A 16,484-nucleotide genomic window follows, 5' to 3' on the forward strand; every position below is an offset into this window, starting at 1 on the left:
GTGGACTATTTTTTTGTATATCATTAACCCACAGAAATATGTCCAAGTGTTCAGACAAACATTGTAAGGTGGAGGGCTCAAAATCCCATTACTGCTGAGCAAGACTGAGGCTGCCTCTTACTAAAAGCTGAGTCCTTAAGGAGTGAGGTTTTGTTGCAGCAGATCATCTAGACTGAGGCATTCCACTGTGGTTCACACTATCCACTGGATCAGAGATGAGCCAAATACCAGGTTCATATCAGGGATGAAGAAGCAGAGCTATAAAGCAAAGAAGTGAAGAATGGCACCAGGAATCTTGCCCCTCTATGTACTGACATCACTGTACATGTAAGATTCATAATATATTTTTAGTGATAAGATATTTTCCATGCATTTGGCTTCAATACGCACCTAAATGTCCAGATATTTCTCTGAACCTCTTCAGCCAGATGGAAGGTTTGTTTTGAGCATGAGGTGATGATCTAGGTCTGGCCTTACAATTTTATCTGATACTGTTTGTCCATCCCCCATTGTCTTCCAAATCTGATGACTAAAGATATACTTGGACATTTACTCTTCACTGAGCATCCAGAGAACAATTAACAGTTACGGACCAGACCACAATGACTATGAATCTCAGGACCTTCAGGAAGGAGTATAAAAGATATCTCACTTATCTTGTCTCTCTAATATCCTGGGACCAACACGACGACAACAACACTGCATAGAAGGAGACAGTGGCAGAGATACTGATAAATGAATCTAATGCAATTTGTAAAGCCTAGATAATATGATGATGGGAATCATAGAAGAACACGAAATGATTATGATTATTGTAGTAGCACCCAGGTGTCCCAGTCAATCATGGGAATCATAGAAGAACACAAAATGATTATGATTATTGTAGTAGCACCCAGGTGTCCCAGTCAATCACAGACCAGGTCCCCACTGTACAAATACATAACAAAAAGCCTGTTCCTCCCTTCCTGGGGAGCCGATCTAATCAAGTGGAAAGAAATGAAGGAACATAAGAACATAAGAATGGCCACACTGGGTCAGACCAAAGGTCCATCCAGACCAGTATCCTGTCTGCTGACAGTGGCCAATGCCAGGTGCCCCAGAGGGAGTGAACCTAACAGGTAATGATCAAGTGATCTCTCTCCTGACATCCATCTCCACCCTCTGACAAACAGAGGCTAGGGACACCATTCCTTACCCAGCCTGGCTAATAGCCATTAATGGACTTAACCTCCATGAATTTATCTAGTTCTCTTTTAAACCCTGTTATAGTCCTAGCCTTCACAACCTCCTCACGCAAGGAGTTCCACAGGTTGACTCTGTGCTGTGTGAAGAACTTCCTTTTATTTGTTTTAAACCTGCTGCCCATTAATTTCATTTGGTGGCCTCTAGTTCTTATATTATGGGAACAAGTAAATAACTTTTCCTTATTCACTTTCTCCACACCACTCATGATTTTATATACCTCTATCATATTGCCCCCTTAGTCTCCTCTTTTCCAAGCTGAAAAGTCCTAGCCTCTTTAATCTCTCTTCATATGGGACCCATTCCAAGCCCCTAATCATTTTAGTTGCCCTTCTCTGAACCTTTTCTAATGCCAGTATATCTTTTTTGAGATGAGGAGACCACATCTGTACGCAGTATTCAAGATATGGGTGTAGCATGGATTTATATAAGGGCAATAAGATATTCTCTGTCTTATTCTCTATCCCTTTTTTAATGATTCCTAACATCCTGTTTGCTTTTTTGACTGTCGCTGCACACTGCATGGATGTCTTCAGAGAACTATCCACGATGACTCCAAGAGCTCTTTCCTGATTAGTTGTAGCTAAATTAGCCCCCATCATATTGTATGTATAGTTGGGGTTATTTTTTCCAATGTGCATTACTTTACATTTATCTACATTAAATTTCCTTTGCCATTTTGTTGCCCAATCACTTAGTTTTGTGAGATCTTTTCGAAGTTCTTCCCAGTCTGCTTTAGTTTTAACTATCTTGAGCAGTTTAGTATCATCTGCAAACTTTGCCACCTCACTGTTTACCCCTTTTTCCAGATCATTTATGAAAAAGTTGAATAGGATTGGTCCTAGGACTGATCCTTGGGGAACACCACTACTTATTCATTCTGAAAATTTACCATTTATTCCTACACTTTGTTCCCAGTCTTTTAACCAGTTCTCAGTTGATGAAAGGATCTTCCTTCTTATCCCATGACAACTTCATTTACATAAGAGCCTTTGGTGAGGGACCTTGTCAAAGGCTTTCTGGAAATCTAAGTACGCTATGTCTACTGGATCCCCCCGTCCACATGTTTGTTGACCCCTTCAGAGAACTCTAATAGATTAGTAAGACATGATTTCCCTTTACAGAAACCATGTTGACTTTTGCCCAACAATTTGTTCTTCTATGTGTCTGACAATTTTATTCTTTACTATTGTTTCAACTAATTTGCCCAGTACCGACATTAGACTTACTGGTCTGTAATTGCCGGGATCACCTCTAGAGCCCTTTTTAAATATTGGTGTTACATTAGCTATCTTCCAATCATTGGGTACAGAAGCTGAATTAAAGGACAGGTTACAAACCGTAGTTAATAGTTCCGCAATTTCACATTTGAGTTCTTTCAGAACTCTTGGGTGAATGCCATCTGGTCCCGGTGATTTGTTACTGTTAAGTTTATCAATTAATTCCAAAACCTCCTCTATTGGAGGAACGAAAGATAGAGGAAAGACATAAGGAAGAGAAGGAGAAAGAAAAAGGTAGTAAAATAGCAAGCAGCATGGCTACAACTCCTAGATTTCATGGGATGTGACATAGAGGCCTATTGGTGGTTCACTGCTCTGTGTCAGCAACTCTTGCCAGGCCTGACATACTCACTACACCTAACACACTGTTGTCATGACATATACCCAAAAGGTGTCCTGTAATATTGTCATTGGAAAACTAATAACTCACTGATCATTAATATTCTTGTGTGACATATGTACAGGATGCATGCAAAGGGCTAGAATGTTCTATGCTGATAAAGTATGTTCTTAAAAATGTGTTTGCCAAGCAATCCATAAGCCCAGTCAGCCCTAGACAAAGGAACATGTGTTTGCTTGTTTGACCAGCCTGGTCATCAGGCAGAGACAATGAAGGCACATTTACGCGCCAGATAAACAATGCCATCAGGAGAGCTAGTGGGGAAAGATGACCACCTAACAATTTCGATGGGGGATGGAGACTGCACCCTCAGGAAGCCTTCCTGCCTCTTGAAGCAGGGTCAATGAACTTTGGGAAGACATAAGTGAGAGGAAAAAGCCATTTTGGCATCCATCACTTGAGAAATTCAAAGAGTCAGAACTCTTGATATAACAGAACACTGGTTCCTTCAACCAAGGGGGCTGAAGTCTCTGGGAACTAGGTTTAGGTGAGAAACCTGCTTAGGCAAAGATTGTAATTAGAGTAAACTATTTTTTCATTTTAGAAGCATATTTTTACTTTTGTTTGCTTGTAACCCTTTTTATCTTTATTCCTTATTACTTAGTATCACTTAATCCTATGTCCTTTTGTTAAATAAACTTGTTTTACTTTTACTATAAACCATTTCAATGCGGTGATTGAAATAGGAGTAGTTGTCAAACTCCAGTTAAATTATTAAGCTGTGGTGTATTGTCTCTTTAAAGGAGCAACAAACTTCTGTGAGTGTGACATCACTGGGGAACTCGGGTTCGCTGTTTGATCCCTGCAAGGCAAGGTTTGGACTGGCAGAGTCTTGAGGAGTTTGCTGGCAGGGCAGACAAGCTGGTGTGTCAGGTTTTTGTCACATGGCTTAGCAATAGCAAAACTCTCAATTGCTGAGGCTGAGGCGGTAACACAGTAACATACAATTCTGGGGCCTCCAGCAGATTGTCACAGAGGGCCACTAAAAATAAATATAGAAGTGAATAGGCAATGCAGTGGGGGAAGAGATATGAATCCCACATGTGCGTCACATCCGTATCCCTTTAAGAGATGCACTTCTCTGGTGGATGATTACCTCCAGCACAGTTTATTTTTAAACTGAACCACCCTTTTTAATTGCCTTAGTCTTTATTTACTTGGCACACAAATCTGAATCCTTATTGTGCATCAGACATCATTAGGGCATAAACAAGGCCTCGCTAGCTCATGGCTAGTCTGCCCTAGTATGTTGCTCAGAGCTCACCCATGTTCGCTATATTAATGTGCACTAGGGAACTTTCAGTGGTACCAGTAGGGGTCCACACATGCCAGTTAGTGTGCAACATGCTAGTGAGGACTAAAATTTACACCCCTGTGATGCAGATTAAAGTATCATGTAGACAAGCTCTTAGTCTAGGCAAGGCTGCTCTTTGCATGTCCTCTATGCTGTTAAACTCCATAAGATTTCCCTCTCTGAGTTCCATTTGGAGGGACTTCTTGGATTGGCTCCTTTTGCATGTTCCTTCAACTGCCCAGTGGCACCCCTGCTACAGCAGACAGACATTTTGCCTTCATTTTTAATAGAAATATTTGGGACTTACATCTTCTTTTCTGGATAACTTTGGAGGTAAGGGATTGCTGTTGAATCTTGGCATTTGTTACAGATTCTTTCCACTTAATATCTAATATTTGTCAAAGGAATTTGCTTTCTAAGGCATTTAGATGTTAGTCTGTAAATCTGGTGGACTTCCAGCTTTCACATCAGTATGTCAAGGTGGAAATAATATCTGAGTTGAAGATTTGTAGTTTAGTCTTTGAGTTGGAGACTTTCAGTTACACAGTCGCATTTAAGCTAGTAAATGCAGCTACTGCCTTGCAAATTCATGACATTATTTCTTGCTAGATATCCCCATTGGCTTGCACGTTACTGCCAAAGTATGTATTTGGCTCACTTCCTGTATTCCTTTGCCTTCCAGAGTTGTGACTTGCTGGGGTTTCCATTAGATTTGTTTTTTCATTACTGATTATTAACCCCATCTTTCTGAATCTTTAACTTTTTTATAGCCTCCGTCACTTCTTTCTTTGTGATGTGAGGTGTTATGATGGTTAGTTCTGGGTGTTTAGTTTCTTTGCCAAAATCAATAGTTCCTTGTGGTGTTGCTCTGTTTAGCACCTCTTGGAAGTGTTCAACCCATCACTCTTTGTTCTTTCTGTTAGTCTTTCCTTGTTTATCCTTGACAGACCTCTGGCTGGTATAAATGTGCAAAGACCTTCTTGAGCCGATTAAGTGTTTTACTATCACCACTTTCAGCAGCCACTTAGGCTTCATTGGTGATCTTATCCCATATTTCTTCATCACTTCACATGCTGCTTGTTTACTGTTTTGTTCTTTGTTTTATACAGATTGTTTGCTTCTTTTTTGTTTGTTTGTTTCTGAGGAGTTAATGTATGCTTTGTTGTTTGCTGTCTTTCACACAGTTCTATATATCCTTTAGATATATAGACTTTAAGTTTGCTTTTCTGGAAACCAGCTACAGTTGTTCTGGTGCCTATGATACTGTCATGCAGCTAATACCATGATGTATCAATGTTGACTTCTTGTGGTGTATCTAAGTCTTGCAGTACCTGAAATCTGTTCTTCAGTTCCTTTTGAAATTGCCTCTGTAATGTCTTATCTTTTGGCCTTTTGCTTCAATTTTCTTGGTGATTTTGGCAGTTTTGCTTTTCTGGAGTTTAATTTGCCACACAAATTATGGTTGCTTCCAATATCTACTCCACTTTATGCTCTGACATCCTGAGAAGCTGATATAAATTTCCATCCAGCTGGTCAATCTGGTTCCTGGTGAGTCCATTGGGAGAAGCTGTAACTTCATGAATATCTTCGTGTGGGAATAGTGTTCCACCAATTATGAGCCCTGACACCAGCCACAGTTCTACCAGCCTTTCACTGTTCTGAGCTTGGAAACCAAGGTGGTGCTTACCCGTTGTTTTCTTTACTCCATTCCCAGTCTTGGCACTGAAATTCCTCATCACTCAGCAGGATTTGTGCTTGGGAATAGCCTCAGAGTTTGTAGGCAGCTGTGGAATTTATCTATGATCTCATCATCGTAGTGTCTCTTGGTGTGTAACTTGGTATAATTGTCATTATTGTCGTGTATCATCTTTGAAACCTAGCTCAGAGCTACGGCTGTTAATTGGGTCCTAGTCTGTGAGCTATTTTTCTGAAATATTGAAGAGTTATCATACTAGAATATTGAGGTTTTAGCAAATTAATCCATACAACAACAAAACGGATTTCAGACTCAGTACAAACTTTGGGGTAAATATTTGTCCTATGAGTGGAGTCTCTCTCGCAAGGAGAGAGGTAAGTGCACCCCCGGAGCAGCAATATCAGGAGACATCATGCCTTTGTATGCCTCCTGTGCACCAGGGGAGTAACATAAGCAGTAGATCTTGTGATACTTATGAAAAGGCATAGCCAGTGCTGTGACATTGGGGTAGCAGGGCCATTGCCTCCACCTAAACACATCCCTTCTGAGCTCAAAGCAGAGCTAGCTGACATCCTTCCTGATTGTGCTCCCCTGTCCCTGGTGATGCACTGTGGCCAGTCCAAATCTAGCACAATGGTGTAGGCATAATTTGGCCCTTCAATGTTTACCCAGCCTTAGCAGTTGAATGATTGATACACAGCCCAGTTTCATAAGCCGGTGAAAATGTTTACAATAAAATACTTTGTTATAATTTATAGATTGTTGGTGACCTGTTTACTGCCTAAAATAATCTAGTCTCATCCAATCACAATCTAACACTCTGAATCAAACCCCATTGGCTCAAAGTCTTTGTAGTAAAAAGAAACACTTGCATGGAGAAGCAGTGTGCTAAATTCATTGTAAAACACATTAATAAGAAACTGGGCAGGGTAAATGTATTGGTAACAACATATGAGCCTTTTCAACTTTAAGGAAAAATTCAGCCTTGGAGAGAGGGACAGTACAAGGGTTTAAATGGGCCTTGTGCTGGCCCTCCAGACTAGGATGAATCTCACTTTACATCACTAGTTCAAATCAAACTCACAGTAGTAGTCAAAGAAAGCGGCTACTCAGCTAACAATTGTTTGTTGGCCTATGTGTAGCAAGTTGTTTGCCTCCATCCAGTTCCAAAGCAGAGAACCTCACTGCATAGCACACTAGTTTGCAGTCTTAGGAGAAGGCCAGATAGCGAACCATCCACTGACCCTTCAAGATAGCTGCTCCAAATTTATAAATTGGTACATTTGGTTGGGCAGCAGGGAAAGGATGTGCATAGTAGGTTCCTGTGCTGCACCTATTTTGCTGATAGAGGATTTCCATTTCTAGTATGGTGAATCTAGCACTTTTCCCCATCACTGAATTATCATTAAAGGAATACACATCAGCTGAAGCTGCTTATGCAGAGTCTGCCCTTACTTGGATATTTCCATCCGCATCACATCCACAAAACCTATTTCTAGTGTACAAGGGATAAATTTTATTCCTGTGCATCAGACAGCACAGTGCAAAGCAGAACAGAACAAGAAGCCATCCCACAAGAAGTGCTGATTTAATTCAATTTTTCTGTACAGAGGAGTGGCCGGGGGGAACCACAGAGATGTACTCCAAGAACACAACGTTAATTTGAACAATGCATATTAACGGTTGTCCAATGCTGAAGCACTTTGTGGAAGCCACCACGCCATGGTAATGAGCTCCTCTGAATTTAGCCGAGTGTATTTAGTTTTTAGAAGAGTAGCATAAGTCATCTTTATTGAACATAATTTAGTTTTAACATATTGCTCTGTGCTTGAGTTATTATCTTCAGTGTGCTTGGAGAAATAAATTACACGGAAGCCTTTATATTTGACCTGTGACATCAATAACGCACCATGAACAGATTCCAAAATCTTATCTTTGGCAGGGCTATTAAATTATAATAGTGAACAAACCTCTTGAGAAATGAAAAATGCTTTTGGAGCTTTGACCTTTACATTTCAATTCACAAAGAGTCCAGTGAAAATGGGAAATGCTGATCAAAATCCAGTTACTTTTAATCTGTCGGGGTGTCCTTTCTGCAAAAGAAAAGAACAAAATGTATCTTCTTGCCTATGAGCCCTTTGAATCTCAACAGGAGGTTTTCCCTGGGACCTTGAGATTTGGGGTTGGAAAGGGTCTGCTGCTTTCTTTAAAGGGAGGCCGTGTGAAATGAGCAAGAATTACAGAATTTGTAAAAAAATCTTGGAAATAAGTGCATAACTTAAAATTGGACAAATCCAAATATCTGTTGTTGTTTTTTGCAAGTGTTCTGTGTTAACAGATATGTAGAGACACATGCACAAGTGTTAAAATGCTGCAGAAAAACATCTATCCCAGCTCTTTCTTCAAAATGAATTGAGGCACTTTCTGTGTGAGCTGGATTTAGCTGAAATTGGCATTTCATACATGTTTAAGCCAGTTCAGCTGTGTGTGATCTGGATTGTTTTCTTACTTCTCCCACCACAGCTTCTGTCTTCACATAATCATTTTTCCTTTTCAAAAAATTGCACATCATCCTCTGTGCAACACGTTGCGATGTTCTGAAGCCTATGAAGTCACAATGGGAATTAGATGAGGAACAGAGGACAGAGTGTGGAAACTAGATCTCGAGGTTATATATCAGCTGGAGTGGAGGGCATAACGAAAGAGCTATCTAGGAAAATACGCCAGTGTACTGAAAATGGTTTTTGGCACCCAATGATTCTGCATCTATTTTTCTACCCCCCTCCAAACAGGTGTTAAAATGTTTAGCTGCTTGTGCACTAGTAGAAGGGACAAAGCCATTTTCACTCCTTTACAGAAAGCATAACAGACATCACACTCCATGCTGTCTCTATAACACTTTCTGGAATAGGGCTGGAAATGATTTTATCTCATCAACACTACCAGCTAAGCTTGTCGTCAACATCATTTTCTAACAAAGCAAGATGCTATTGCTGACAATTATGTTCAGCATTAGACAATTTTCCTAGTGTAGATAGACCTAAAAAGCGGAAGTTAAACTTAAGTTCATAAGTGCAACTGGGCGGAGTCACACTCTAACTTCTTCACCCCCTCTTAAGTCTTAGTTATATAGAAACTCCTACAGCAGAGTTTCCCAAACTTTATACTGTGCCTCCTCTGCCCCTTCAGGGATTCATGTTCCATGCGTGCCCCCTTTTTTTCTAAGAAACAATATCTCTGCAGATGCCTGGGAGCCCACCCTGGCCATACCCTACTGCTCTCCGGCTCACAAGTGTGCCCTGCCCGGGACATGTTCTGGTTGGGCAGCCCCAGCAGACTTCTCAGTGCCAGGTTGTGCCCCTCTCCTTGGGCTCCTGCCCCAGGACTCCCCAGAATCACTCACAGGCTGCAGGCTCCTCAGGTCCTGGCACGATCCCCAGCATGCATCTCCTGGAGCCTGTGCAGGCAGTGAGGTACTACCTCTCCAAAGGGGCACACACACATCAGCCTCTGGAGAGGCAAGTAAGCTAGACCGGGGCCATCTGCACCTCCTTTGGAGGAAGAGGTCACACTCCCTAGTTCTTTGGCTCTCCCTGCTCATTCTTTCAGCCTAGCTTCAGTGGCAGGAGCTGGAGCCAGCGCCTCAGCTAGTGAGAGGAATTTTTATTTTATCAACACTATTTTGAAGAAACAAAAAATTCTTAACCAGTCTGGTCATTGCACCTCTTAATAACCTTGTCACTCCTGGCCCAAGGATGAACGCCACAGTTTGAAAACCAATGACCTGGAGAATGCAGAGGAGTTTCTGGGTAGTGTAAGATGCTTTGGGAGAGTAATGGGAGTGGGGGACACTGAACAACAATGTCCTCCTGTAGCCTAACCTAATCCCATGTTACTTTTTAGTCAGAGGAAGTCCTGACATTTAAAGAAAGGAAATACAATTTAGGTGTTTGCCATTAAAGGCCAAGTTTTCAGCAAACTTCCCTCACTGCAGTACAAAAACTTGGGGTCACAAATATTTTGGATGTGCAAGAGCCCCCATATTTGCATGTGCAGAACAAGTAATTGCATGCATTGATGCTTTGACTGGAACTCAGTAGGTATAATAGGTAAGCATGGGCATACATACTGATGTAAGAGCTTGTGTTTATACATTAATGTGTCCTCATATACCACAGATACAATTGAGGAGGCTTCGTATAAATATTTGCCCATAAAATATGGGCAGCAAATGGTTAACAGGTGTGCAAGCCTTGTCTGTGAGCCAGACAGTCAAAATAAAGCATCCCTGCTGCATGAAAAGTCTAATGTATGTTAATTGAATGCCAATTGATTAAATATATTCATTGAGGTTTCACGGCTAGGTCATAAGTAATGTATCTATCACATACTTGTTAAACCTCATTAAATAATTGCCAAGTAGTATTTAACATGCAACAAGTATCCCCTGAAATCCAACTAAAATGTATTCTTACATCCATTTTGAACAGTTCATGTTCTTCAGTTGATTCACTTAGCTTAAGAAATAAAAAGTCAATGAAAATATTAAATGTGAATTTTTTAACAGCTGCTGCATGGAACAGAATAATTCTGTTGCACTGAGTACGAGATACTCCACTAAGTCTGCTCACCAATATATATATAATATCTTCACATTTATCCACCTGACACTATGCTGAGAAAAGGGATTAATCATTAAGAAGTCATGCTCAGAAACATGGGGTCAGAGTTCTAGAGGACTGGAGGGAGAAAATTAGTGCTTGGCCAGAGGGAATAACTAGAAGATTTTTAGAAGAGGCAGGTTACTGGAGTCTGAAACTTTCCTTTTATTTTCAGAGGTGCAAAATGTTTGCTAACCATCTGATCTTGTGCCAACAGGTAGAGAACTCCTTCCCTCTGCTTGTCCATTTTGAATAATTAATAATACTTTGCACTCACAGGGTCTTGAGTGAAAAATGGCAAGGCATCCTATCAACATTAAATAAAGACTGACAGCACCCCTGGGAGGTAGCTACTTGACGATATATATATTTTTCCCATATAAGGAGGAGTGAGTAAAACTGAGGCACAAATAGTTTAAGGGTATGGCTACATGGAAAAAACCCAAAAACCCATACACACACCCTGTGGTGAGTTTCAGAGCCTGGCTCAACTGATTTCGGAGTAGCAGCCATGTTAGTCCATATTTGCAAAAAGAAAAGGAGTACTTGTGGCACCTTAGAGACTAACAAATTTATTTGAGCATAAGCTTTCGTGAGCTACATTTCACTTCATCGGATGACTCAGTCTTGCACTATGGGGCTAAAAATAGTAATGTAGACATTCCCAATCAGGTAGGATCCCAGGGTCTGAGACCCCTCCTCCCCGGGTTTCTTTGCTGAGGAGACTGGGGAGTGCTCAGCAGTGAGTGAACTATACTAATTGACTTTAAGGACATTGTGGGGCTAGACCTCTCCGCCCCAGCCCAGAGGAACCTGAGGCCACTGCAAAAAGTCCACAAGTGGGCAGTACTGCAGGTGAGCCACTGCAGACTGTTTGGCCTGTAGGGGCCATGCTGCAAACTGAAGGGTCATAGATAGGAAGTAGCCAAGGGCAGTAGACTTAAACTTTCTGCTGGGAGGACCCTTCCGCTGCTAATTCCCACAGGGCCCTGGGCTGGGACCTGGTGGAGAGGGAGGGCCTGGGTCTCCCTATCCCCTTTAGATGCAGGTGGAGGCCAGAAGATTCCTGGTCTGATGTAAGGAACCAAGCACCTCTGCCACCCGGTCAGGTGGCTGGAAGTCAGGTGTGCTAACCTCTAGGTAGCTGGCTCTCGGAGCACCCTCTCACAGGCTCATTACAACAGCCATTAACTCTGCTTTGTCCTACGACTGTAGAAGTGTTAACTGACCACTCCCCCTTGTATGGTCTTTTACAATATGTGTTAACTCCTTATGCTAAACCATCTGTTCCACCTTGCAGCTAGCTGTGAGACTGAATACCTTTCCCAGGTCTGGTCTACACTACAGAGTTAAGTTGATGTAAGGTAGCTTACATTCATAGAATCATAGAATCATAGAATATCAGGGTTGGAAGGGACCCCAGAAGGTCATCTAGTCCAACCCCCTGCTCAAAGCAGGACCAAGTCCCAGTTAAATCATCCCAGCCAGGGCTTTGTCAAGCCTGACCTTAAAAACCTGTAAGGAAGGAGATTCTACCACCTCCCTAGGTAACGCATTCCAGTGTTTCACCACCCTCTTAGTGAAAAAGTTTTTCCTAATATCCAATCTAAACCTCCCCCATTGCAACTTGAGACCATTACTCCTCGTTCTGTCATCTGCTACCATTGAGAACAGTCTAGAGCCATCCTCTTTGGAACCCCCTTTCAGGTAGTTGAAAGCAGCTATCAAATCCCCCCTCATTCTTCTCTTCTGCAGACTAAACAATCCCAGCTCCCTCAGCCTCTCCTCATAAGTCATGTGCTCTAGACCCCTAATCATTTTTGTTGCCCTTCGCTGGACTCTCTCCAATTTATCCACATCCTTCTTGTAGTGTGGGGCCCAAAACTGGACACAGTACTCCAGATGAGGCCTCACCAGTGTCGAATAGAGGGGAACGATCACGTCCCTCGATCTGCTCGCTATGCCCCTACTTATACATCCCAAAATGCCATTGGCCTTCTTGGCAACAAGGGCACACTGCTGACTCATATCCAGCTTCTCGTCCACTGTCACCCCTAGGTCCTTTTCCGCAGAACTGCTGCCTAGCCATTCGGTCCCTAGTCTGTAGCGGTGCATTGGGTTCTTCCGTCCTAAGTGCAGGACCCTGCACTTATCCTTATTGAACCTCATCAGATTTCTTTTGGCCCAATCCTCCAATTTGTCTAGGTCCTTCTGTATCCTATCCCTCCCCTCCAGCGTATCTACCACTCCTCCCAGTTTAGTATCATCCGCAAATTTGCTGAGAGTGCAATCCACACCATCCTCCAGATCATTTATGAAGATATTGAACAAAACCGGCCCCAGGACCGACCCCTGGGGCACTCCACTTGACACCGGCTGCCAACTAGACATGGAGCCATTGATCACTACCCGTTGAGCCCGACAATCTAGCCAGCTTTCTACCCACCTTATAGTGCATTCATCCAGCCCATACTTCCTTAACTTGCTGACAAGAATGCTGTGGGAGACCGTGTCAAAAGCTTTGCTAAAGTCAAGAAACAATACATCCACTGCTTTCCCTTCATCCACAGAACCAGTAATCTCATCATAAAAGGCGATTAGATTAGTCAGGCATGACCTTCCCTTGGTGAATCCATGCTGACTGTTCCTGATCACTTTCCTCTCCTCTAAGTGCTTCAGGATTGATTCTTTGAGGACCTGCTCCATGATTTTTCCCGGGACTGAGGTGAGGCTGACTGGCCTGTAGTTCCCAGGATCCTCCTTCTTCCCTTTTTTAAAGATGGGCACTACATTAGCCTTTTTCCAGTCATCCGGGACTTCCCCCGTTCGCCACGAGTTTTCAAAGATAATGGCCAAGGGCTCTGCAATCACAGCCGCCAATTCCTTCAGCACTCTCGGATGCAATTCGTCCGGCCCCATGGACTTGTGCACGTCCAGCTTTTCTAAGTAGTCCCTAACCACCTCTATCTCTACAGAGGGCTGGCCATCTCTTCCCCATTTTGTGATGCCCAGCGCAGCAGTCTGGGAGCTGACCTTGTTAGTGAAAACAGAGGCAAAAAAAGCATTGAGTACATTAGCTTTTTCCACATCCTCTGTCACTAGGTTGCCTCCCTCATTCAGTAAGGGGCCCACACTTTCCTTGGCTTTCTTCTTGTTGCCAACATACCTGAAGAAACCCTTCTTGTTACTCTTGACATCTCTTGCTAGCTGCAGCTCCAGGTGCGATTTGGCCCTCCTGATATCTTTCCTACATGCCCGAGCAATATTTTTATACTCTTCCCTGGTCATATGTCCAACCTTCCACTTCTTGTAAGCTTCTTTTTTATGTTTAAGATCCGCTAGGATTTCACCATTAAGCCAAGCTGGTCGCCTGCCATATTTACTATTCTTTCGACTCATCGGGATGGTTTGTCCCTGTAACCTCAACAGGGATTCCTTGAAATACAGCCAGCTCTCCTGGACTCCCTTCCCCTTCATGTTAGTCCCCCAGGGGATCCTGGCCATCTGTTCCCTGAGGGAGTCGAAGTCTGCTTTCCTGAAGTCCAGGGTCCGTATCCTGCTGCTTACCTTCCTTCCCTGCGTCAGGATCCTGAACTCAACCAACTCATGGTCACTGCCTCCCAGATTCCCATCCACTTTTGCTTCCCCCACTAATTCTACCTGGTTTGTGAGCAGCAGGTCAAGAAAAGCGCCCCCCCTAGTTGGCTCCCCTAGCACTTGCACCAGGAAATTGTCCCCTACGCTTTCCAAAAACTTCCTGGATTGTCTATGCACCGCTGTATTGCTCTCCCAGCAGATATCAGGAAAATTAAAGTCACCCATGAGAATCAGGGCATGCGATCTAGTAGCTTCCGTGAGTTGCCGGAAGAAAGCCTCATCCACCTCATCCCCCTGGTCCGGTGGTCTATAGCAGACTCCCACCACTACATCACTCTTGTTGCACACACTTCTAAACTTAATCCAGAGACACTCAGGTTTTTCCACAGTTTCGTACCGGAGCTCTGAGCAGTCATACTGCTCCTTTACATACAGTGCTACTCCCCCACCTTTTCTGCCCTGCCTGTCCTTCCTAAACAGTTTATAACCATCCATGACTGTACTCCAGTCATGTGAGTTATCCCACCAAGTCTCTGTTACTCCAATCACGTCATAGTTCCTTGACATCACCAGGACCTCCAGTTCTCCCTGCTTGTTTCCAAGGCTTTGTGCATTTGTATATAAGCACTTGAGATAACCTGTTGATCGCCCCTCATTCCCAGTATGAGGCAGGAGCCCTCCCCTCACAGACATTCCTGCCTGTGCTTCCTCCCGGAATCCCGCTTTCCCACTTACCTCAGGGCTTTGGTCTCCGTCCCCCGGTGAACCTAGTTTAAAGCCCTCCTTACTAGGTTAGCCAGCCTGCTGGCAAAGATGCTCTTCCCTCTCTTCGTAAGATGGAGCCCGTCTCTGCCCAGCACTCCTCCTTCATGGAACACCATCCCATGGTCAAAGAATCCAAAGCCTTCTCTCCGACACCACCTGCGTAGCCATTCGTTGACTTCCACGATTCGACGGTCCCTACCCAGGCCTTTTCCTTCCACGGGGAGGATGGACGAGAACACCACTTGCGCCTCCAACTCCTTTATCCTTCTTCCCAGAGCCACGTAGTCCGCAGTGATCCGCTCAAGGTCATTCTTGGCAGTATCATTGGTGCCCACGTGGAGAAGCAGGAAGGGGTAGCGATCCGAGGGCTTGATGAGTCTCGGCAGTCTCTCCGTCACATCGCGAATCTTAGCCCCCGGCAAGCAGCAGACTTCTCGGTTTTCCCGGTCAGGGCGGCAGATAGATGACTCAGTCCCCCGGAGGAGAGAGTCCCCGACCACCACCACCCGCCTTCTCCTCTTGGGAGTGGTGGTCGTGGAACCCCCAACCTCAGGACATCGCATCTCATGCCTTCCAACCAGCGGAGTCTCCTTCTGCTTTCTCCCCCCAGACATATCATCTGGTCCACTCTCCGCAATGGTACCTGTGGAGAGAACATGAAAGCGGTTAGTTACCTGTGCCTGTGTTACTGGAACCCGGACATTCCGCTTACCTCTTCTGGAGGTCACATGTTGCCAAGCTTCTTCACTGGCCATGAGTGGCATAGAGTCAAGGTCAATAGAGTTAGGTCGATGCAGTGTCAGCATAGACACTGCATTGCTTATGTCAACTGTTACTGCCCCACACTGACAGTACAATCGATACAAGCACTCCTGGTGAGGACACATTCTGTTGACACAAGGAACAAAGCCTAGGCACGCACAAGCCATGTAATTACTGCGGTGGCTGTATACCAATGTAAGTTAGGTTGACCTAATTTGGTAGTGTAGACATGGCCCCAGACCTGCAGAAGAGCTTTGTGTAAGCTCAAAAGCTACTCAGAAGTTGGTCGATAAAATATATTACCTTACACACCTGGTCTGTCTAATATCCTGGACCAACTCAGCAAAAAAACACTGCAAGGAATAATTATTGTATGTCTACAATAGTAATTATTATATGTCCACTCTCCATAAAAAGAGCTGCAGTGAATCCTTAATTCACAGACTTTAGGAACCATCAATTCAGGGATAATGTATCTATTCCTCTGTTAATCCAAGTCACATTTTTACCTGCTGCTTTCAGCATTTCTCTTTTGGTAGTCATTTGCCGTATACCACACAGCTGAGTTTGGGCAGCAAATGCCTTTGCTACAAAGACAGGGGGAGCAGCTCTCTTGTTCTCTTCAGACTTGTGCACAGAAGTTATTGCAGTTTCTCTGCCTCATTTAATAAAGCCCGAGAGGGAGGGTGAAAAAAAAAATACAACTTCTTATGAAATAGTAAATAAAACAGGATGGAAATTTGTCTCTGTCACTTTACTGGCACAAGAAATCAGAGATAAATGAAGT

Source organism: Chelonia mydas, chromosome 13, assembly GCF_015237465.2.
Source record: "Chelonia mydas isolate rCheMyd1 chromosome 13, rCheMyd1.pri.v2, whole genome shotgun sequence".
Taxonomy (NCBI): Eukaryota; Metazoa; Chordata; order Testudines; family Cheloniidae; genus Chelonia; species Chelonia mydas.